General features: G+C 41.7%; 1 protein-coding gene across 2 annotated transcripts in view; it reads left to right on the top strand.

Moving 5' to 3' along the window:
* CDK14 (cyclin dependent kinase 14) overlaps nt 1–23,250 on the top strand; it is a 338,755-nt gene that overhangs the window by 297,131 nt on the left and 18,374 nt on the right. The window contains exon 15 of one of the 2 annotated variants that reach the window (XM_083862877.1): nt 6,075–10,247. The exons of the other annotated variant lie outside the window; for it this stretch is intronic. The gene's annotated coding sequence lies outside the window, so the exon portion shown is untranslated. Of the gene's footprint in view, nt 1–6,074; nt 10,248–23,250 lie in introns of those variants that run through there. 2 annotated transcript variants of the gene reach the window in all.

A 23,250-nucleotide genomic window follows, 5' to 3' on the forward strand; every position in this document is an offset into this window, starting at 1 on the left:
CTCTGTATTGAGTTATACCCCATCCTAAGAACAGGACTGGAAGTCACATTTATAGTGTGTTTTGCAAAGGAGATTACACCTGATATTTTGGCCACACATATAACTTGCACATATTTTGCTATGGTTTCTTTGCTTCTTTAGTTAGGGGGTGCAGGATCCTGAGTTGACACTATAAACTGACCTTGTCAGTATGGGCTTTGACAAAAACTGAAATTAAATTGCAATAATTCAGCTTCTGAAAGCTGCTTTGTAGACACATGACAGGGAAGAAGATACTTGGCTTCAGTGCTATTTTAGAACTGATGCAAATCCACTATGTTATGTGTAACACTATGTGTTACAAGACTTCTGAGTTCAGGAATCACTAACCAGCCTACAGTTGAAATTATGCTCTTCAAACCCTTCTCAGTTTGTCAAAAAATCCCAGTTTTTCTAGTGTGTCTCTTTTTTTTCTTTTTTTTTTCCTTCTTCTTCTTTTTTTCTGAATAAATTTTTAATGGTAGCCTTAAGTCTTGCCTCTCCTGTGTATTTTGGGGCATGGATAACTAGATAAAACTAAAGCCCAGCAGAAAGCAATTTAAGTAACCTTATATTTAGCCTTAGTGAATAGTATTCCTCAGGAAACCACAAATAAGGTATAGTCCATCGAAAAAAAGCTTCCAACAAAGCTAGGCTGTATATTGCAATAATCTTTGAACTAGCACCTCTGAAGATACGTAGAGCAACTTTATAGGCATCAATCTACTGAGCCTTGTCCATGGGGTAATTCTGAGCCTGAGCTAACAACACTGCAGATCATTTATTTTTCATATATAAGAACAAATGCATTTCTTTTAAATTTCACAGAAGTAAAACTTCCCTGTGAAGGAAAGCACACTATACAGTGTGACAATTGCATATTTTAAAGCATATATTTATAGAAATGTCCTTATATACCCATCCTTTCTACACACATTCAGACTCATACGTACACATTTTTGTACATTTGCATTTGTGCACATATATCATAGACATAGATATAAAATAAAACATGTATGCATGTATATGTGTATATATATTTGAAGGGGGAAAAGGATTTATGGCTGCTGGCCAGATTTAATTTGTCTGCTTGTATTTAGCACTTAAGGGCTTATATACTCAGTTTGCTCAAAAGAGTGAAGAAGTAGTCCTTGCTTATGCCTCAAATCAGAAATGCATGAAGTGCAGCTGCAGAGATAATACATTCTCCCCAAAGGCTTTGGCTGAGCAAATTAGGTGTCAATGGGGTGCCTGCGCAGGCAGTACTCTCTCTAATTAGTCTCTTGAGCCTAGTCGGTGGCAGGTATAAGATGATCTAATCAATTGGTCTGTGTCTGATGGTACGTGTAAAAATCCTAGCAGGCAGAGCTGTCTCCCACAGGTCACTCACCTGCACAGCAGGAACGCTCATTTTCATTTTTCATCTCTTCCATCACATGATGCTGACAGTTGGTTTTAAGGAAATTGAATCCAAAAAATATCTAGTTCATAGGGCATGTAGGTCAAAATAAAGTTGCATTATGGGTATTGGTGATCCAATTAATTAATATTTATAGCAACAAGTTGCATGTAGATATTATCTGAGTGCAAATAGTATTGGTAATGTTTGGTTGGCTTTTTAAAATGATTTTTCTAACAAAGGTAGGAATAAAAGGTGTGGGGAAAATCATCTGTTAGTACTATACTTTTTTTTTTTCAGAGAAGATGAACAGTATCTGTGGTGTCTGCATGTGTGGTGGAGGGAGAAGCAGAAAGAGTACTATTGTTGATGATATTAAATACCTCCATGTTTCAGCTCATAAAGAATACAGTATCTCCAGTTGTCAGCTCACATTTTTATTTTAAAACTGGAATACTCTTATAATACTGCTTCATCAGCTGCCACATAAATAGACCTGCACTCTGAGTGTGCTTTGCATGCTAAAGACTCTGCTGGAGCACAGCTCCACCCGGTGTGATAATTTATGCAGAAATTAAAAGTACCTAGAGAAGGATGCTGATGCTGCCAAAAGGAGCATGTATTGAACTGGTATTTTTACAGAACAGGACGTTCTTTCACTAATTAAAATAAAGAAAAATATTTGGAATTTAATCACTTTCCTCTGCCTCATGTCTTGAGAGTATGATTAATGTTTAAATTACAAGCTTTGGTATGTCTTTCTAGAACCACTGTTACATCAACAGCTACTGCATTCTGAAGTTGGCATCTGCTGTTTTTAAGGTGCATTAACACTCTATGCCATCCAGGGTCTGGGACAAACAGAATGTATGCGGCAGATGTTACCTCTAGGTAACAAACATAGAAATGAGTAGATCACTTAATATTTCGAGTACATCATTAACTTATTTGTACAAAGCTATTAGTTTTAGTAGAGATGTCATGAAAACCAGAAGTATCAGGATCTGAGGTGAAAAAGTCCATTTTTAATGCAGTCGGTTGTGTTTCAGGGTTTGTTGTTGTTTGTTTTTTGGGGTTTGTTGTTTTGGTTTGGTTTTTAAGGAGATACCAGAGAATCCTATTTTGCTCTTTGGAACTCACAAGTTGTAAATATTCCATTTAACAATTTACAATGTTAAAAGCAAAGCTATGACCAGAGGCCATAAGCATAATCTGCCAAGTCACCAGGTAAAATTTGGATTTGTATAATGAGGGAAATATATAAATTTTAAGCAAGGGTGTTTCTAAAATGTATCTTTAAAAATACAAACATGGAATACTAAGCCATCTGGGGCCTGAATGGCAATACTGTGTAGCGGGCCCTGCCTTGGCTCTTTGTTGTGTGAATAACTGATTTTTCCATTCAAGAGCCACACTGAAGAAACAATGCTTTTTTAATAGAAAGATTGGTTCACACCAGTCTAAAATTTTCTGGGTTTTTTATCGGAGATTTTCTCCTGTGGATAAAGAGATGCTCTCCTCTTTCTCCAGTTTAGGAGAGTTGTCTATTTGATGTCTCATCTTAAACAAAAATAAATGTGAAGAGGAAGTGCACAGTGATTACAGCACTCCTATGACAAGTGATGTATCTGTGTTCAGCATAAGAGAAAGCTGGCACTCCATCACAGCTCTCTGAGGCAGGGGAAGGGACTTCACCTGTTGACTCCACTTTTGAATTGACAATACATATTCAGAGAATTAGGGATTCAAATGCAAACATTATCTATTCCTAACCACCACACTTGTTGTGTCACGTAAGGATTTCATACACAGGTGAAACACCTTGGCAGGGAGAGCTGAGGGTTCAGCCTCAGAACACCCTGCCCATTCTGGCACTGGTGTGAGCAGTGGGTCTGTCATTTGGGCTGGCTTCCCAAACCAGGTGTGTTGCACATTTCAACACTGCAGAGAGACTGAGACCACCATATTGTTCCCTGGTTCCAGTTGTACTGTGTCTTGTAGCTTTCCCCAGAACCATTAGTGAAATGTGGCATCAAAACGTGTTCTTTTCCAGTGATCTAATTTAAATCTGAACCTGTACAGAAGGTGGAGGGTGATGTTGTCCACCATACACAGTCTCTAAGCTTCACAAGAAACCAGTTGCAGTCCTGGCATGGCAGGATCCAGCAAAGCTGGAGCTGACAGAGCTGTGATCTTAAAACTGTGATCTGCCTTATACAGCCAGAGCAGGAAACCTGTAACCTCTGCTACCCTTTCTTAGTGTTCTGCCTGCAGTCTGCATTGGTGATGGCAATAGTTGCCAGTGTGCAAAGATTTTTTTCCCCCCACGTGTTATATGGTAGTAGCTCTTGGTTTATTAATTTCTAAAGAATCTCTTAATGTTCTAGGGCTTGATTCTGGAAGTGCTAAGCTTCTAATGAAAGCTTCTAATTAAAGTATTCCCCATTCCACAAGCTTGGGCCCTTTGCATACACAGCCAAACTTGAAACCAGACAATGTAATATTGTTACTTGGAAATTGTAGCATAATCTTAGGAGAGATGTGATACATACCTCATTTAGAAATTGTCCAGTGATAGAAAGGAAAATTCTGTGTAATTAAATTGCAGTTATTCTCAAATGAGCAATGACCCTCTGAGCAATTTGATAACTACTGGAAAAACATTAATCCAGAGACACTTCTCTACTTATAATTTTGGTACCTGTCTCAGGTGTCCCTGCTGTTTATGCCAGTCTCTGGAACTCTGGTAAGTTGGGCTTAGCCTGAAATCAGGCCAGCTATTCTGGATCTGGGCAGATGTAGCTTCCAAATTGCAAGCCTCCTTTCCACAACTGGAGTGTAAGTGGCAGTGGGGGCAAATGCAACCTCAGCGCTGGAAGGAGCTTTGGGAGTTTAGTTGCTTCTTTCCAAGAAGGAGCTCCCAAAAGAACACCCCTGAAAAGTGCTCATGAAGGAAGGGAAATCTGGAATTTGGGGAATATTATCACTGGTCTTTCATCACTGAGAAGTTGTGAATCTCTGCACATTCTAAACATTGCTTTTCTTTTTAAGCTTTTTAAGGTAAACTAAATGCATCAGCTCAAATGTGTTCCTTGAAACAAGATTTATTGGCATTTCAGCCAAGCTTCTAGACCTTGGGGAAAGTGGGGCTTTCATGTAGAATAGACAGTCCACACAAAGTCCCGATGCATTTAGGAAACAGCCCAAGAAGGACTCTAGAGGTGGTAGACCAAGCTCCAAGAGGTCCAAGATGCTTAAGAACAGGCTTTTGTTAATCCAATTCAGGTATCCTGGTGCTTAAAGAACAGAAGAAGAGCTCTCAAGAATCATGACAGGAACCTTAGAAATAGTGGAAGTTAAGATATTGCATAGACATTGGGTTGTTTTGTTGTAAGCCACAATTAAAACGCTATGCTTGAAACTGCAGTTTAAAACCGAAGTCTTGTTTTTCTCCTGCTTTTGAAATGAGGGCTAGACTAGATTCACTGGCACCTGCATCCAGTTTGATTTGAATAGTTTCAGGACATGCTAATACAAACCAGTTCCACACTCAATGAATATTTCAGCATTCTTTTTATTAAGGGTTGAAATTCCTTCACATCTGACTGTCTTCCTGCAATGACATTTTAAAAATGTATCAGGTCTGTAGTTCTAGTCTCAGAGAATTTAACAAATATCAATTCAGAATTTCTCAGAAAGTCTCACTTTATTACTTGGTATAGAATTCTACTTGGAGATTTATTAAGAGTTACAAATGTTAATTATAAAATCCTTTCAGTGGTTTCAGTTCATCTAGCCTTCATTCAGCCTTCAGGTGGTTCTTGCATTTATTGGATACTTTGTTTTCATGTCCCACATTCTTGGCCTGCCTCCTGGTTTGTGTAAACCTCAAAAACATCAGGATACCTTTGTGCAAGTCCAGCCATTGCTTTGAGCTACTATGTCAGTAGAGCGAAGGACAACATAAGTAAAGCTATTGATAATGTTTATTTTTATATTTGAAAGGAGAGTTTTCAATTTTCTGCCTAGTAATAGAAATACACTGAAATAAAGGTGAATTCATTCAGACACGACACACGGAGAAGCTGCACAACCTGGTTATGTTTGCAGAAATGTTTGTGATTTGTCTCAGGGTTACCCAAAGAACTCTCAGGAAGGAAACCTAAGGAGACCTTATCAAAAACTAGTTACAAGCATTTTTACAGAGGAGATCACTAGGAAGAAAGGGGACAAAAAAGAAAGGGGGCAAGAAAAGCTTGTAAACTCCTGAAGTGCTGCCAGCATTTTTAGCAAGCTTCCTTTGCATTCGGGGGTGTGACCACCTTTAGAAGAGATGACTGTTTACAGCTGTCTATAATTTCCATGGAGAATGTCAGTTTAATGGCACCTGGGAAGATAACTCTTGGGGCACAGACACATGAATATGGATTAATATATCTCACTTTGGTGACCACCCTGAAAACATTGGTGTTTTAAGTTCATTTTCCTGAGGTTCCAGTTCTAAACATGCTTTGGAAGTCTGCCCTTCACTCTGAGCTGGCATCTTCATAACTGGCTTTGGCCTGACCTATCTTTTACCAAGTGAAAAAAGAAAACAAACCAGCATTTTGAAATGCAATTCATGAGGCTTATTATAATTTATATTGTTTCCTTACAGGATTAAATTTACCAGGTTGGAGGAAGGAAACAAAAACCTAATGAGGAGGCCGACACCAGGAAGGAACCACGGCCTGTTTCCTTTCTGTCTCTATGGTGGATTCAAAAGAAAATTGAAGCTGGCAAGACCCTGTTTTTCCCTGCAATTTATTTAAAACCTTGCACGCATTTGAATACCTTGTGATTTCAGAGAACTATGTGAAGATTAAGCTTTTGCTTACTGATACATGGCATGTACTCTTTCAGTCTTTTGTGTTTGATTTTGTTTGATTTTCCACTGCAGTGCTGCATCTTTGTAAGGATTTTTATGCTTTCACCAGCAATGTCTTAAATACTTTCAGACAACACATTTGGTGTTCACACTTCTTCAGTAACAACTGTACAAAAAGAGCCAACTGTGGCATGAAGGACTGTGTTTTCTTTGAGGGTTGTGCATAGTTTGCAACCAATGGGAAGACTATTTCTTCCCAGGGCAAGCCCAACTTGTCTGATCAGCTGACAATTGCAGCACCTTGCCACTCTTCCTCAGGTGTTGTTGGGTTATTTCTTTTTTTCATTCTCTCCTCAGACCATTCATATCCATTTAAAAACATGGCAATAATTGCATGTTTACTTCAGTACTCTAAATTTGGTTACTCTGCTTAGGCTATGTAGCATGCCAGTTTTCAAAATAGGCCTGTGAGAAGGACAAAGCAAAAATGATGAGACGTATGCAGCTGACAGATACACAGTGAATTCTTTATGGTTTTATTCCCTTCAAGAATATATCTTTCTTTTATGGGTCTTGGGTAACATCTCTATGTTTTTCCTCACACTAGTTACTTTTTGGAATATTTTCTTGAAAACAGATGATGAAACTGTTCTATTTAATTCAAGGCAGATACTGAGGTACAGAAAATCTTCCTTTGAACGAGCCATTAAATCTCACTGTGTTACTTAGCCACGTACAAAGCAAGGTGGAGAATTCTCGTCATCCCAGACTGTTTGCTGTTCCACACCAAAGCACCTTTTGAGTTATTTTCCATAGGTAATCTGAGCTGATTGGAAGGCACTACATGATCCTTAGTCTTTAGATAGCTTTTCTGAATGAATCATTCAAATGAAAAATTTTTTGCAAGAAATTAAGTTTTGTGTGTGATTTTAGAAAAAGGAGCCCCTGCTACATTTTGGATGGGGAGAGCATTGTGTTCAGGGGTGTGAAAAAGCTGCCCTGTTTACAACTCTGCATTCAGAGAGGGCACGGTATGGTGCAAAAATCACTGTTGAGTTATAGTCCTGCTTGGACAGAAGCACTTGCTAGGCAATTTTATTCTACGCATAATTTTGACATCCTTTGCTTGCTGGATGCATTGAATTACATTTTAAGGAAGTGTGGTAACACTTTGGTTAGCTTTCAGTACTTAAAAGGAGGGGAAAGGGATTTGTGCTACTGCCATCTTATTAAACTCCAGCAGTGTTTAATAAGAAAAAGACACCCAATAAGGCAAATCCTTGAATGCACAAGTAGCTACAAAAGATCTCTTAATGAACTAGGACAGGAGTCTACACTTTCAAAGAACTGAACCGTGGAAATATTCTCAATATTTGCACAGCCATTAAAAGACAATTTCCCCCAATGACATCTCTGTTTCAGGATCTGCTAAAAGCCATCTGAAAGCCACTTTCAGTCACAATCCTATTTAGAACTTACTACAGTTCTTCCCCTGTGTTTATAAGGGGAAAAGTGACCACTGAGCTTTTGAATTTATCACACACTGAAACTGCCTTAGACGTGGTTTGTTTGGGTTTCATGTTTCTTTTTTTTTTTTTGTAATAGAAACGTCTTTTATACATTATCTTTGCTACTTAAATTGTGTGCAGTTTGATGATTAAAATTAGCTATTTTTAGAAAAACAAATTTGCTGCAAAATCTGAAGAATTTTTGAAAATGTAACAGATTTTGATTAGGAATATAAGGGTAGTTTCATAGATGCTTCTACTTGACAGCTTAAATTTGAAGGCAAGCAATTACACTGCTCAACTAACCATCTGAAGGTTTAATACAGAGAATAATTCCCCAGCTTTCCCACAAGCCTAGCACATTACTATCCATAGTGACTCACGTACAGTGTTTGCTTAAGGTATGTATGTGTGTGTATGTGTGTGAACACATGTGCGTGTGAGATTATCCTCTCTGCCCCATTCCCACTTTAAAGCAACCACTGAAATAAAGTTGATCCAAAAATCTTCAAACTCAATTAATTGCTTGAATGAAAGTTCTTAAATATCTAAGTTTCTAAATAGCAACTTAATCTTCAGCAGTAATGAAGTTATTTCACCTACTGATCATTAAGGAGTGACCAGGGTCTCTTACTTCTGCACCTACTTTCCAGGCACCCTGACTGCCTGTGGTGACTTGGTTTTGCTGCTCTCCCATGGAGGCTCTGAGCCCTGGGGATGTTCTCCTGGCACCAAGGCAACCTAGGCTTAGCAGGATGGTGCTTTTCACATGAGCACAGCAAATTAATCTTCTGTAACATCAAATCTGCTGAGAAATATCAAGGGTTTTTTAGATAGTAGAAACTCCTTTGGCCAGGGAACTAGCAGTTGACACTAAAGCTTTATTTCCCTCTTCTCCCTTCCAGCAGAGCCCTTACCTGCATGGTTAGCCTGAGATCCATCAGTAATGACCCCCAGACAGCTGCCCACATCTCCAGCTGTTTTCACCACAGTTTTTCTCAGTGTTGCAGAATAGACTGTTTAAACCCTATCAATGGTTTTGAGACAGCTTCAGCAAAGATCAGTAGTGTAATTCTCTTTTTCTCTCATCCTTCTGAAATCAGTTGCCCAAAAGTTCTTCAAAGAGACAAGTAGCCCAGCCTTCCAGACGTGCTGTGTGAGTGCCTGGAAGGTGATGTTTCACATTGTCAACATTGTCACGTTGTTGAAGTCAAAAGTTGGTTTCGGTGACCAATAGTCTTTGAGCAAATCTCAGTTTCTCCAGGGCCCAAAGTCAGTAGCTAGCAGCAGCTTAACTTGCATTTTAGATCCAATAGATCTGTCCTGGTGATACTTGAGAGAATATGGCTTTGCTGCAAGATGGGAGGGCAGCAACAGGGTAGCAGGTTAGAGGCAGATAAAATTGGAAGGGCATGTTCTGACTCTCTATGGGATCTAATATTAAGTAAATGAGGAAGATGGTGATAGATATGGTCTGCATGATGTAAAGAGTCCTTACAAGATCAAGTTCACAGAACCTAAATTTACTAGTCAACCAGCTGGAGATTGCTCAGTCCTCTCTCCTTCTGGGTTCAGATCAACTCTAATCCACACCCAGCAGGCACCACCCCAGACAGGACACTCCAATAGTTCTGGCATGACATTACTGTATGGGGTCCTTTTAATTCTCACTCTTACTTTTAATCAGAACCATGGCTTAGGACAAGTCATCAGTACAACAGTGAAAATTCTATCTGCAGTAGACAGAGGCACAGGGGGTTTTGCTTTCTCTTTGGTGTGTAGGAGTTCTGCACTTCAGACTCCTGGGAAGAGAAGGTAAGATAAATAAATAAATACTTTGTGAGTTGGTGGGTCATATACACCCCTGTGTCAGTGCACACAACCAAGTGTGTTGCTCTGATATGCTCATATATAAAATATTCATCTGTGAATATTACTGGGTTTGTAATCTTTGTTATATAAAAGGTTTAGGCTGTACAGTCTAAGGAGCAAAATGCAGATACCCCATATAAACAGAATTAGGTTTCATTACTGAACATAACAATACTCTCCCCTACCAGCATTTAGGTGGAGTGACTGTACGTTACTGCCTTGCATTTTTCACATAAGCAAAAAATCTGAAAGTAAAGGATGCACTAATAATTCCCATCCCCCAAAATGCATTTCAGTGGTGCTGCATACAAAATTCCTGCTTGCAAGCTTCCATGCAGATTTTTGTATGGTGCACTAAGAGGTGTTCTTTTTTTAACAAATAAAAAAGGGGAGGGCTGGTACATGAAAACAATGTTAATGTAATTAAATATATATATACTTCAGAAGAACAGCATAGTAAGCAGTACAGTAAAATAAATGTCGCATTATTTGTTACACCTTGTAATTTGTCTGTATTATGAAAGATGTAATGGTTTGTCAGCTGTAACTGTTGTTTTCTTGTAACATCATATTGAATAAAGTGTAGCAGAATCTCTCTTCTCCTTTGTATATGTGATCTAGACCTAACCCAAGGAATAAAGCCTTTCTCTTCCCCTTTGTTCTCCAAAGACTGAACAAGGAAATGGTTGTAAACAACAGATTTTTAAGGAATGGGAAGTACTTGGGAGTAGGCAGACACTAGACAGTACACCAGACAGGAATATGTTGAAAAGACTAGGCACTGATTCAGTCAAACATGAGCTTCATCAAAACTACAAGGCAGTCCTGATTACACAGGACAAGATTCTTCGCATTTCTGTCAGTAATTGTAAGTTAATGATTTGGCCTTTCTTTCCATTTTGTTATGTATATGACAAGGGACCTCTTTACAGCACACTGAAATTTAACCAAAGTAGTAGAAAAGCCATTCAAAAAAAAAACCCCAAAAAATCCCCAACAGGTCTAATTTAAATATATCATCATATGGAGGATGAAGTCTGGCTTATTGCAACTGCTCTTGAAATAGAAAACTGATAATTCTGGTAGAAAATCAGGCAAAACATACAACACACATTTTTCACAACTTTGATGTGGAAGTGTGATTTATCCTTGTTCATACTTGATTATGTATTTCAATCAGTGAGTGTATGCTGCCTTGACTCTTTGTCTATTTGTGCACCATAGCATTAGACAAGCAAGTGCTTGCTCCAACTATATATTATCAATATGTATGTCCAGTATTTTCTGCTCATTTCCATTGCTTCTAGCTTTTTTGGTACCAGCATCTTGCTAGGACCTATTTTTAGACAATGAATGCTAAATCAATGCAGTTTGCATAGACTTTGTTAGAATATTTCCCTGAAATGTCAGGATATGCTGTTTTAGCAAACACAAGAGTCTCTAGGAGTCATTTTGATCTGGGATGGGGGATGGCTGGAGAGCAAGTGCTCATACTGTGTAGGCTGATGGGGCAGCAGCCCTAGCCTGGAATATGAATAATGGAGGACCTAGATTATAGTCTCGGCTCCAGCTGATTAGAAATATTTGAAGGTAAAACGGTCTTCCTTGAAGCTAGCACAATATAAGCTTGAATGTGGGTCTTCAGTGTCTCAGGTTTTATCCAGTAAAATAATGTTCTGGCCCCGTTCTGATCACAGAGCACTTCAGGAAAAGAATCCTCATGTTCAATCTAGAAAGTTGCTGCAGAATGACATCACCTGCACCCAGAGGGCATTGCACAAAAACAAACTAAGAAAACACATGCATGCTCATCTATTTATTTTTTACCGTCAGTTCTCACTGGCCAGGGCAGGTTTAGGAAGGTGTTGCTTTTTTATAGTCTAGATGAATAATTTGTATTCCTGACTCACTACCTGTATGGCAACTTTAACCTACAAATCCCTCTGATACAAATGAGGACCAAGAATTATTACCTAAAAAGGTTTGTATGTTTGAACACAGGGTACCAGGAAGCATGTTCAGAGTCAGACTTTAATTATGTAGTGTAATCCTTAAAGCTGTCTCCTGACCCCCTTGGCTGCACTCCTAGCCTGTTTAGCCCCAAGGTTTTCTTCCTAAGCTAGCCTGGCTGCTACAGCAAAGCCAGAGATGCATTTAGCTGGAATAGCAGCCACCCCTCCCCCAAGAAAAGAAAAAACAGAGGGAAGGTGTTGGAGCAACCCTGTGCCACTGGGTTAACGCATACAGTTTCTCAATAATGCCTCTCCTTGTAAACCTCTGCAAAGTAAACCCTACAGCAGCGGAAGGGCTTGCTGCTACCAGTGGGGGGTGGTGTTATGGACATTAGATTTGAGAGGCTTATATAGCACATGGGCGAGGATAAAGGGATACAAATCAGAGAGAGAAAAAAAAATTGAAGAGATTTAAAAAAAAATTCCAGGGCCAAGTATTTACTGTTCATTTCCCTTGCGAGTGGTGTTATATATTGTCTGCAGTGAGTCATGCTGAGAGCAAGCCAGGCACAATAATAGCTGAGAGCAGTCCTGCAGCCCCTTCTTATTGCTTCTGCCAGCTGATACCAAGTTGGGCAAAAGAAAGTGATTCCAGAAATGTTCTCTTTTTTTTCCTTTTCTCTTGTTTCCCAAAGGACACAGTAGTGATTGCTGGGGCTGTACTACCTTGAAAGAACTGCTAAATTAAAATCAAACATTTTAAAATTAATTTTTCAAGGACCCATATGGTGATTCACATAAAAGACGTAACAGCTCTAAGTGCTATACCAGATACTGCACTGCTGTATATCCCAGTAAAGTCTTGAAGCCTAAGGAGATTTATGATATCACAGAAACATTTCAACCTCACCTTTCAACTGGAATTAGGACTACAGTGTAGGTATCACAAGGGTAGGTGTTAATCTTACAATCCAGCTAATTATACATTTGTCCCCAGCTTTCACCTGAGGAGCTCAGAGATATTCATGCATCAAAGAAATGAGCTGTATACACAGCTCTGGAATATACTATAGGGACGTGAAGATCCATATTTTTGTAGAAGATAAAGAAAGAAAAGCCCACACACCAAAACCCAAGGTACATACTCAGCTTTTTATTTTCAAAACTTTGCATGGGCAAAAACATCTTGAAATAGTATTTCACTTGGTGTATGATGAAGCCTGAACATTCAAGATTTATTTTAGAACAGTTTCTCACAATTACAAAGGGTAACTTCTGTGTTCAAAACAAGTCATGTTTCACAGTACAGACAGCTCCAAAGACATGCCAAAGTGTTGTGCTCTAACAGGGCTCTGAAGAGTTGTTGGTTGACCAAATGCCCGGCATCACGTCAGTGTGGAACAGGGGAAACTGCATGTACCAACATTCACTGGGAAATACTGTATACATGAACTGCCACTTGGCTGCATCAGGAGACACAGCTTTCAGAGACCATCTCAGATGTTCTTCTATAATCTCATATTTTTTTCAGTAACACACAATATAGACAGCAAAGGAGAAGTGAGTTTCTGCATGGAAGGTTGCACTCTACAGCAGCCTCACATAGGGTATTTTGGAACACAATTGCCTCCTTGGTGGGGATGTGAATCATGGAAGAGCTGCACTTCTGGTCTCCCACATCCACTAGGTTCTCTCCAGAAATGCCTGCTTGCATCTGGGCAATATATGTGTTTTCACTGCTGGCTGTTTAGTTTGCACTCATGCATGTGCAGTGACTAATCTGGAAGAGCAGGAGCCTGTAATTTCGGGAGCAGCTCCTTTAGTGGCCACAGGTACCCCACTCTTCTGCCATCCCAGAGACAGCAGCGAGTGAGCAGAATAAGGATTTGCTGCTCCGTAGCTTCAGCCACTCTTCCAAGCTCTTCTGTTCTTGGATACATCTGTTGGTGCAGCAGGACTAGAGGTGGAGGAAGCAGGACAGAGGGCATGAGGCAGATATGTGTGCCATCTGGGGGCAAGGTCATGAACCTAGCAGTGGTTAGGACATGGTCACAAGCAAGTTCTGGTGTTTTAGAAAATTCCCTTGTTTTAGAAATCTCCAAAATGTTCACCCTACTGCTAGCCACACCTTTCTTTTATGACCCACACATAAGAAAGGTACATTTGGATATCCTTTCCCCAAGCATTTGCAGTTTAGATTTAGGAGAACCAATTGATCAAAGGAAAGGGGAGAATCTCAGAGGGTTTCAGATGAGCCCCTACAAGCCCCTAAATATGAGGAAGTGTACTATACATTCACCACCTGTAATAACACAGAGCTTTGAACACCCCAGTGTGTTTCTGCAGCGTTAGCCAGCAGGGCTCCCTTCAACAGCACTGCTGAAGTAAATAATACCCAGTTTTTGGAAGAGGATGCTTGTGACAAACCCTAGTTTGGCAGCAGTGCCAGGTGAGCTTAAGGAGTCACCCGTTTAACCAGCAAAAGGAAGGAGCTGGGGTCTGGGAATAACATCATCTCTTACTGAAGGGCTGATGACAGATGAAGCTATAGCAACTTTGTCTCCTGCTCCTTGTTAGTGTGGTGTCTAAAAAACACCAAACTATGGGTGGCATCTCCCAGCCCCTTCCCCCCACGCCTGCATTAGCTCTACAGGACCTTCACGGTGAGAAACCGCAGCACCCTTCCAAACACTGGGGCCGGTGATTCCCACACCTGCAGCTCAGGCTGCTGAGCTGCTTTGCACCAAAATGTTTTGACTGCAGGAATCTGTCTGGTAGGAGGGAGTGCCAGGAAGGAACAAGGAGCACATTCAGGTGCGCTGGCTGCGCTGACACCACTGAGGTGCCCGGTGTGCGCAGACCAGCCTTCCTTCCCCACAGGGGCCTGGGCAGGACGGCACGGGCCGGGCCGGGCCACAGCCCCAGGCCGTGGGCAGTCCCCCGAGGCGAAGCCCCGTCCTGCCGGTGCCCGGTTCCGCCCGGCGGCCCAGGGAGCGCCGGGGACCCCCAGCGTGCCGGGACGGCCCGTACGGGGCCGGAAGGGCCGGGAACGGGCCCGGGTGGCGTCTGCGCCCGCTGGGAAACGGGGAACTCTGGCGCCAGCGTGAGCGAAAAGCAGCTCCGGAGTGCCCGCCGCGGAGCGGGAGGAGCGCTGAGGGCCGGGCCGGGCGGGGTGCGGCCGCCGCTGGGTTTGGCGCGGCGGAGCGGCCGTGCTGCCGGGAGAGGCGGGATCGGCAGGGTCGGGCTTCCCACTGGGATTTTCCGAGGGTTGTAGGAAATGCCGCTGTGACCGGGGGGTGGGGGTCTCCTCCCCGCTCAGCCACGGGTGCGGGCTGCTGGGACGAGAGGCCCCTCGCTCCCCTCACGGCGTCCGGAGCTGCCCGGGCCCGGCCCTCAGCGCCGCTCCCGCCGCCAGCCCGCGGCCCTGGCCCCACGGGGAGCCCCAGCCCCAGCTCTCCTCTTTCCCAGAGCCATCCAAACGCCGGCACCTGCAGGACTGCATGGAATCATAGAATGCCTCGGTTGGAAAGGGCCTTGGAGATCATCCCCTGGCCGTGGGCAGGGACTTCTTCCACTAGACCAGGTGGCTCAAAATTCCATCCGCCCTGGCCTCGAACACTTACAGGGACGGGGCAGCTCCAGCTTTTCTGGGCAGCCTGTTCCACCCTCTAAGCACATCCGAAAGCGCTTTGCCACCTCTGTCAGTTCATGTGCAACACCTTCAGTCTTGTGTACTGTATTGCCTTAAATCCCTTACCTGCCTTCGGATCCACGCAGCTGGACTTCGGACTGGTGTCACTACCTGAAGATTGAATTAGAGTTTGCCATCAGTAAAACAGTATCAAACTCATTCTTGCCCTAGATGCTGATCTTTTATTAATTTCTTCAATACAGAAAGAGAAAAAAATGCAACCACGTTCTTTTAAAGATATCTCTGGAGCCTGAATAAGAGAAATGGCCTTAGGTGGTGGGTTTTTTTATTATTATTTATTTATTTTTATTTTTTAACGTGGACTTTTACTATAAAGAGAGAAAGAAAATGTGTTGTTTAATCTCTCTTGAACCTCTGCCTGGCTTATTTTCCACACATATGATTTCTTTTGTTCTCTGGTAGTAATCACCTAAACAACTGATTAACAGATGATCAGCCTGCACTGTTCCGATCTGCAGGATAGGATGCAAGGGAAAAATGGGAAAATCTACACAGATTATTTTTCTTTCATACCTCACTACTACACTGTCCCAACAAAGAAATTCAGGTTGTAGCAGCATACACTTTTTTTTAAGGTGTCCTTCAGCATTTACACAAATCCCCCAGGGCTCTACCTGCACCTTCTTTCAATTAAATTGCTTTTCTTAACTTAATCTGGGATTGTTTGATTAGAGCTGATTGGAAGTTTTTTTCCCAACAAAGCAAGGTTATTCAGCAGCTTTGAAACCACTGATTTATCAGGAGAGAAAGACTTATCTCTCAATTAACTTCCTTCACCTGTGGATTGCCAGGAGCTCAGGTTTCTCAGCCCAGTGACAGGATTCCATTTGAATGACTGGGGGGCTGAAAACCTCAGGGATTTTGCTACAGAGCCAGGAGCTATTGCAGTTCTCCAGTGTGTGCAGCTGTGGGACGCTGTAGATGCCAGAAATCATTGACTATTAGTTTCAATCTCCACGGGCTTATGTCATGAAACTTTCCAAACTGCCATCTCCAGGTATTTCAGTATTTCAGTTTAGACGCCATATGTCAATGTTCACGGTTTCGCTTTTAGTTTGGAATGAAGGAGTTTTAGAAAACATTTTGCCATGCTAGAATGAATTACTGATCATCGTTAGCAATGAAACCTACCAAGAGGAGATAACAAGCTTCACTGGTCAGAGGAGGCACTTGGTCAATTCAGACTACCACTAAGAGAATAATGACTTAATAGCTCGTCCTACCATTTAGGCAGGGGAAAATCTGGTTTTAATCTGGTTTGAAATCTGTTGGAATCCTAGAAACTCTAAAATAATCTTTTTTTTTTTTTTTTTTTTTTTTTTTTTTTTTTTTTTTCTTTTTGCATTGCTTTCATAGCATTAGGATTTTTTCCAAGATGACTTGCTAAGATTGACACAGCAGTTTAAACATAGATTGGAGCTGTGTCCAGATTCCACTTTGTGAATGTTGATGGCTTATGCCATCTTTTAAGTAGGAAGTCAACCTTGATAGCCTTATAATTTGTTAATTTTATAAGTTGCCACAGCTACCAATGGAGAAATCTACATTTTGTCCTCTTTTAACATATTTACAAATTTTACTGGTACCATTGTTTCATAGTTCTCTTTTTACCTTGAGGTGATGACAGGTTTTTTTGTCTGCTATGAATACGAATGTATGAATTTCTGGGCAAAAGGAATGTGATTGTCTAAGTACTTCAGTTCAAAAAAAGGAATCCAAACTCTTTTTTATGCATGGTATTACATAATTTGAAACAGCACACTATCTCAGGATCTTCTGAGGACAGAATCTGCATCATAGAGGAAAGATTGATATTCTTAACTTTCATTATCATAAAGGTCCCATTTGTTGTCTTGGCAAAATCAACAGCTACTAGGCTTAAAACCTATTCTCATTACAGGAGTAAATGCTATCGTGTGTAACTTCACTACCAAAGGAAAAGAAATGCCATCTGTAGGAGGTCATTGTTTAACAAAACCTCCACTCTGTTAATTGTTGTGCTAAGAAACCTTTAATGGAAAAGACACTGAAGTAGGACATAGAGGTTAAAGTGAAGTCATTCACATTTCATTTTGTTTGTACTCAAAATTGGTTGCAGCCTTTGCTTTCTGCTGTGATTTGTTTCTAATCAGCATTCCCACTGTTCTGAAAAATTGATTTGAATTCTAAGTTGATACAGGAGATGCATATAAACAGATCTCCGCTCCCCTCCTGTGAGGGCAATTTATGCAAAATAAGTTTAGGGGCTCTGGGATTTAAAGTTTACTGACTTCTTTCTGTGGGAACTGGAGTGCCACTTTGCACATCGTGAACATTGTCTCTGAATTACCTGCCTTAAGGGAGATTGTTAGCACATGAATCAGAAGTGGCTGACTAATGTAGAACATCTCAAACAAAAGGATTAGACAATAGGTGAGATGCACCAAGATGCATTTTAAATCAGCTCAAGTTAAATTAGGTGCTTCTCAGTCTAATACTGCTCTTAAGTATAATGTTGAATACTGGCTGTGAGAATAGGCTGATCTGTGTACCCATGTTTTACCACAGAGGAGATGCCATCTATTTATTTTCTCCTTAAAAGCAGTCTTTACCCATGGAAATTGTACTTGCTCAGCTGTATGTGCTTCATTCATAAAGGAAGAGCACTCTATTCCTCTGTGCCACAAAGTCCATAGTGATTCTCCTTTGATTATGTGCCTTACACTCAGGGGAATGAGACAACTGTGCACACATATTTTCTTGTATTTTTGTATTGAAAAAGAGCGGGTATTTTCATATGCTCCAGAGTTGAATTCTGCTCCAACTTAGAAACATTTACAGCAGCAGCCTCAGTATGGTGTTTATCCTTGAGAATCCTGCTACAAAGGCACCCTATAACTGAGATCCGATCCTCTGGGATGTGGGACATTGCAAATTCGGTTTTGCATCACTTCCAAACTTTGCAGGAAAGTTTAGAGCATCAGTGGACTAAATGCTGTTCAGCTTGGTGACAAATGAAAAAGATTACTTCTGGTGTAAGGAAAAAAAACAGTCAGGTCTGCAGGGTGCTTCATGCTGTGGCCTCACCTGGCACACTAATCTCGGTTTGTGGAATTCTTCCTTTGGGTGTAAAGAGGCCTAGCATGCTTTGTGTGTAAGGTGCTGCCTACCTCTTATGGGAGTCAGAGAGAGAAAATTGAGTGGTTTGGACCAATTCTGATCCTACTGAAATGGGAGCTTAATCAGAATTTGGCCTTTGAGTGTAGCGAAGGTGCAGTGTTTACTGCAAAGAGGGTGCCCCATGTTGGTTGTTAAAAAGGACTGGTGGGATGGCATTCAATAGATGCCAGTTGCCCACCACACTCCCCTCCTCAGCAGCACCGGGAGGGAGAAAATTAGATGGAAACAACTCTTGGGTCAAAATAAAGGCAGTTTAATAAAGCAAAAGCAAAGGCCATGCACAGAAGTAAAGGAAAACAAGATTTGTCCTCTACTTCTCATCAGTGTTCAGACACTTCCCAGGAAGCAGGGCTTCAGTGCACCTAGCAGCTCCTCTGGAAGACAAACATCCTAATGACAAATGCCCACCCTTTCTCTTCCTTTCTTTTACGTTTTATTGCTGAGCAGATGCCCTATGGTATGGAATATCCCTTTGGTCAGCTGGGGTCAGCTGTCCTGGCTGTGTCCCTTCCCAACTCCTTGTCCACTCCCAGCCTCCTCTAGGATGGGCAGATTGTTGGAGAGGAGCGCGGACGCTGTGCGAGTGCTGCTCTGCCATGGCCAAAACATGAGTGGTCATCAACACCTCACCAGATACTGATACAACCACAGCACATGAGGGCTGCTGTGGGGAAAATGGGCTCCAACTCAGCCAGACCCAATACAACTGGGCAACAGTTTTACTCTGGGCAACAGGAACCAGAAATGCTGAGCAACCAGACTAATGTTCTCAGCAAGGAACTAGCAATACTTCTTATTTTAAGTAGACCTGCACGAATGATTTGTCCTATTTGTAGGAAAACTCTGCTGCCAGTGTTTTAAAGAAAAAGGGAAAAATATTTTTGGATATACATGAAACCAGAGTTTTTCAGACTGTTTGTCAGATAAGGAAGGTTTTTTACAGGTTGAATAAGTATTTCACATTGATCTGGGACATCCCTAAAGGCATGAAAGCAGTGTAAAAATAAACTCATTCAGGATGACTGGAGCAATATTCACAACATCGAGGAGGGTATATTCCCTGTTGCACCCAGTGGAACTTTGACTTTTTAGGTAAGAGACTCCAACTGCTCCATAATCCCCAGAGTTTCCTCTCAGAAAAAATGTCCTCACTGCCAGGCTGTCCAAACCATACCACATGGGCAGATCAAGTGAAACTTCTGCAGTCGATGTTGCCTGAGAAAGAAGCTCTGCTGGATTCAAGGCTGCTGAGCAACCTGTAGCTGTGAGGTGGGACAGGTTAAAGAGCAGAAGCTGTGGTGATGTGCACTGCCTCATGTCCCTGCTCCACCACCAACCCAGCCCTGCTCCCTCCATGTATTCTGAGAGATATAGAGCTCTTGGCCACTTGAAGGAATTGGTATTTGTGGTGAAGAAAAATCACTGTGGCTGCAAAGATACAAAGGGAGCCTCTCTTGAATGTTGATGTGTCCAACTTCATGTAACTCATGAACGTTCACTGAGTAAGAAAATAGATGATGATTATGGTCTGGGCTGGTGTCTAGGGTGCTGATCTGAATTTTCCATTCTCTGCTTCCAAGTATTTTCAAAGCAAAAAAATTGATTTTGTCCCACCTAGAATCAAGTATTATTGTGAAGGAGGTAGGAGGCCCCTTGTGATTCTAAGACCCAGCTTTAAATAAGGTAGGAAAAGGAGTGGATATTTGCCTCCAGTCTCACAAGATGTAGTTGGTGTGACATATGGTACTCTTTTCCCATTTTCCAGTGTTTCAGAAATTGTTTTAAAGACAGTTTGTAAGTCTTGCATGAAAAGTCAAAGCAAAAAACTATTGCAAAACCACCAAAGTAATCCTTTTTACATTTTATTTCAGGCAAAACTGCTGACTAAATTTGACTTGATGTTAAAAGTGTTTGGATTTTTCTATGACTAAGTGATTCCTTGCACAGTCTGTTCTCAGCTCTGGCTTGAGCTCTGCTGTTAGTTCACTCTCCTTGTATTCTTCTTTGGGAGCATTTAAGATACCTGCTCTCTCTCTGAGTCACAGCCTCCTCCACAGGGCTGGGTGGATGAACTTGCCATGCAGTTGCACTGACTTTTACAGCAAACTGATTTCCATGATTAACCCCTGAGGCTCTAAAGCAATGTGACTTTAGTCTTCCCTTTCCAAAACCCTCATCAAGCAGCTGTTGTCTATATCCATCTATGTATCTATCTATCTATCTATGGCAAACATTTCATTCTCTCTATAATCTGTGGAAAATGTAGCAATTGATCTCTGAGCAGTGTTACTAAAAGCTGCGGTTACTTTGTTTTCACTTGGAGTGTGTAAATGGCTTTTTGACACGTTTGACTTCTGGGCAGTTCCTGGCTTGAAAATGCTGTCATCAGTATTGATTTCCCTCCTGGCCTGTCACAGGCAAGCCATCCTGTGATGGAACAGCAGCTTGCAACTATCAATATCCATTATTGGACTTCTTAGCTGCTGTGCACTGCTTCTCAGCATACTGAAAGTAGAGCTGGGCCAGAGGCAGATCTTCATCTTCAAAATGTAGGTCTTATGAGTACACATCTTGGGGATATTTTGAGCCATGAACAATGAAACTGTACTGCTTGCTTGCACCCTGGTGCTCTCCACCCGCACTGAGATGTCACATCTCACTGGAGGAATTTTACATGGAAATCTGGGCTGCCCTGTGGATCCCCATTCTCTTCTCTCCTGCAAACCTGGTTTCTTATTAAAGCTCTCACTAGAAGCGTGAACTCAGCTGGGAGGGGTTGTCAGTCTGCTTTTCTAACTTGCACATCTCAAAGCACAAGAGAGATGGGTGATTTGGCCCTTGCCCTCTCAACAGCTACAGCTTCAGAGAACCACAGGAGGTGTTTCCAGCTCTGCTGCCTGCACTCCTCATCCAACAAATGAGCAGGTTTTCTGCCTCACTCCCAATGCTGCCACTTTTTCTGAACCACCCCACATGTGGGCCCTCCTTGTGTCACTGTTCTTAGCTGTTCCTCTGTCACTGTAGGTTTCTCTGGAAGTGAAGTGGCAGTTTCCTTATGTGGAGTAGCTTTGCCACGTGGAGACCCACAAGTGTTACCCCTGCATTTCTTGCTTTCAAGTGTTTGAGTCTTTGCAGCAGCTTCTCACGCTGCTTCATATAAACAATATTGTATTCTTAAAATTTATCTGTATGTTTTGCATTCTTGTTCTCTGAGAGAGAACTGAACTGATGGTCATATTGACCAATGGAGTCAGGAGGTTGTAATCTCCTTGGGCCAATCTTGGCCCTCTGTACAAAATGTATATAAGCTATTGGAGTCAGATAATAAAAGAGCCTTCCCTGCTTGACCAAGCTGCTGCTTGCTGTTCTCTGTGAGGGTCCGCACCCACGTCGCAACGTGTTGCCCCTCTAAGGGCAGAGGTAACACACAAGCAAGGCAGCTATGCTCCTATGAATGCCCCCAAGAACTCACCTGCCCACTGCATGAGGGTCTCAAGAGACCAAGCTCATGTGAGTGCAGAGAGCACTCAACACTTTCCAGGGTTTGGTGTATACCATGGCTGTCTCCTGCCTCATCAAAGTGGCCTTAATTTTCAGCATAAAAGTTCTCCAGCCCTCTAACCCCAAAGCTGGCTGCCAGTATCTGAGGAAAGATATATGAATAAAGGAAGTCCATAGAAATAAAGAAGCCTAAGTAGTCTTCCAGCTCTCAGCAGTGTCCAACCAAAGTGCATCCTAAGCTGGAGGTGGGAGCCTGTCAGGGGACAATGAATGCCTTTTTACTGTCCCATGAGACAGCAGCCTAGGTAAAATGGCAAGGAGGAGCCATAGCAAACCAACCAGAGCATGCCTGTCCCTCAGTGCCAAATTCCATACCTAGCCCTGCTGAACACACTGCTTGGCTTGGACACTGTCTCCTTGTCCTTTACATCCAGATATCTGAACTATAGAAGGTGCTTCCTGTAATGCTGTGCTCTTGAAAGAAACCTGGAACTCAGTTTTTGTATTTATTGGATCATCTTTAATTTGGGATATCAGTGAGAGTTTCTTGTAATTCTCCAACAGATTTTTCTTCATCAGCTCCAGTTCCTTGTATTTCCCAGCTGCAGCTCACGTGTGCCTCTTTATTTAGTGCCATCAGTGGATATACTTAATGAGCAGATTGCAGATTCTTTCAGTTGGTTTGTGCTGGATATTTTTAATTGCAAAAGTCTCGTCTTAGTGGTCTCTAATTATCTGTTTTATGTGGTCACTCTGTGGATAGCACAAGCCCATATCATACTGTAGACTAGAGATCAGGCTGGAGATCATGCTAAGACACAACCATGCTGAGAGGAAAATGAGCAGGGATATTTCTAAATCCTGCAGTCCTGCTTCTCTGTTTTTCTCTATCTCTTGTAAAGCATGAGTGTTTTTGCTATGGTTAGCCCCAAGATGTATAAATAAAACTGGAAAAAAAGAAGAAGAAAAAAAAAAAAAAAAAAAGCCTTGAAACACTTGTGTATCTTTAATAATAGTGATTTTTGTAGAGTAAAGAAGATCTCCTTTTTTATCCATCTACTGTGTTAGGTTTTATCTCAGTTTATAGGTTGTTTTGCATAACCCTGTTTGTAAGCCTGCTTCAGCAAGGCCGAAATAGTTAATCATTTATGCTCTATTGTCAGAGGGTTACTCTAAAATAAAGTATTGTCCCTTCATTCTCTGCTGCTTTCCTCACCTCCATTTCTTCAGAAAACCAGGTACCATTATCCTTCCTGCAGTCT

The sequence above is a fragment of the Zosterops lateralis genome, assembly GCF_965231275.1.
Source record: "Zosterops lateralis genome assembly, chromosome: 1".
NCBI classification, from domain to species: domain Eukaryota; kingdom Metazoa; phylum Chordata; class Aves; order Passeriformes; family Zosteropidae; genus Zosterops; species Zosterops lateralis.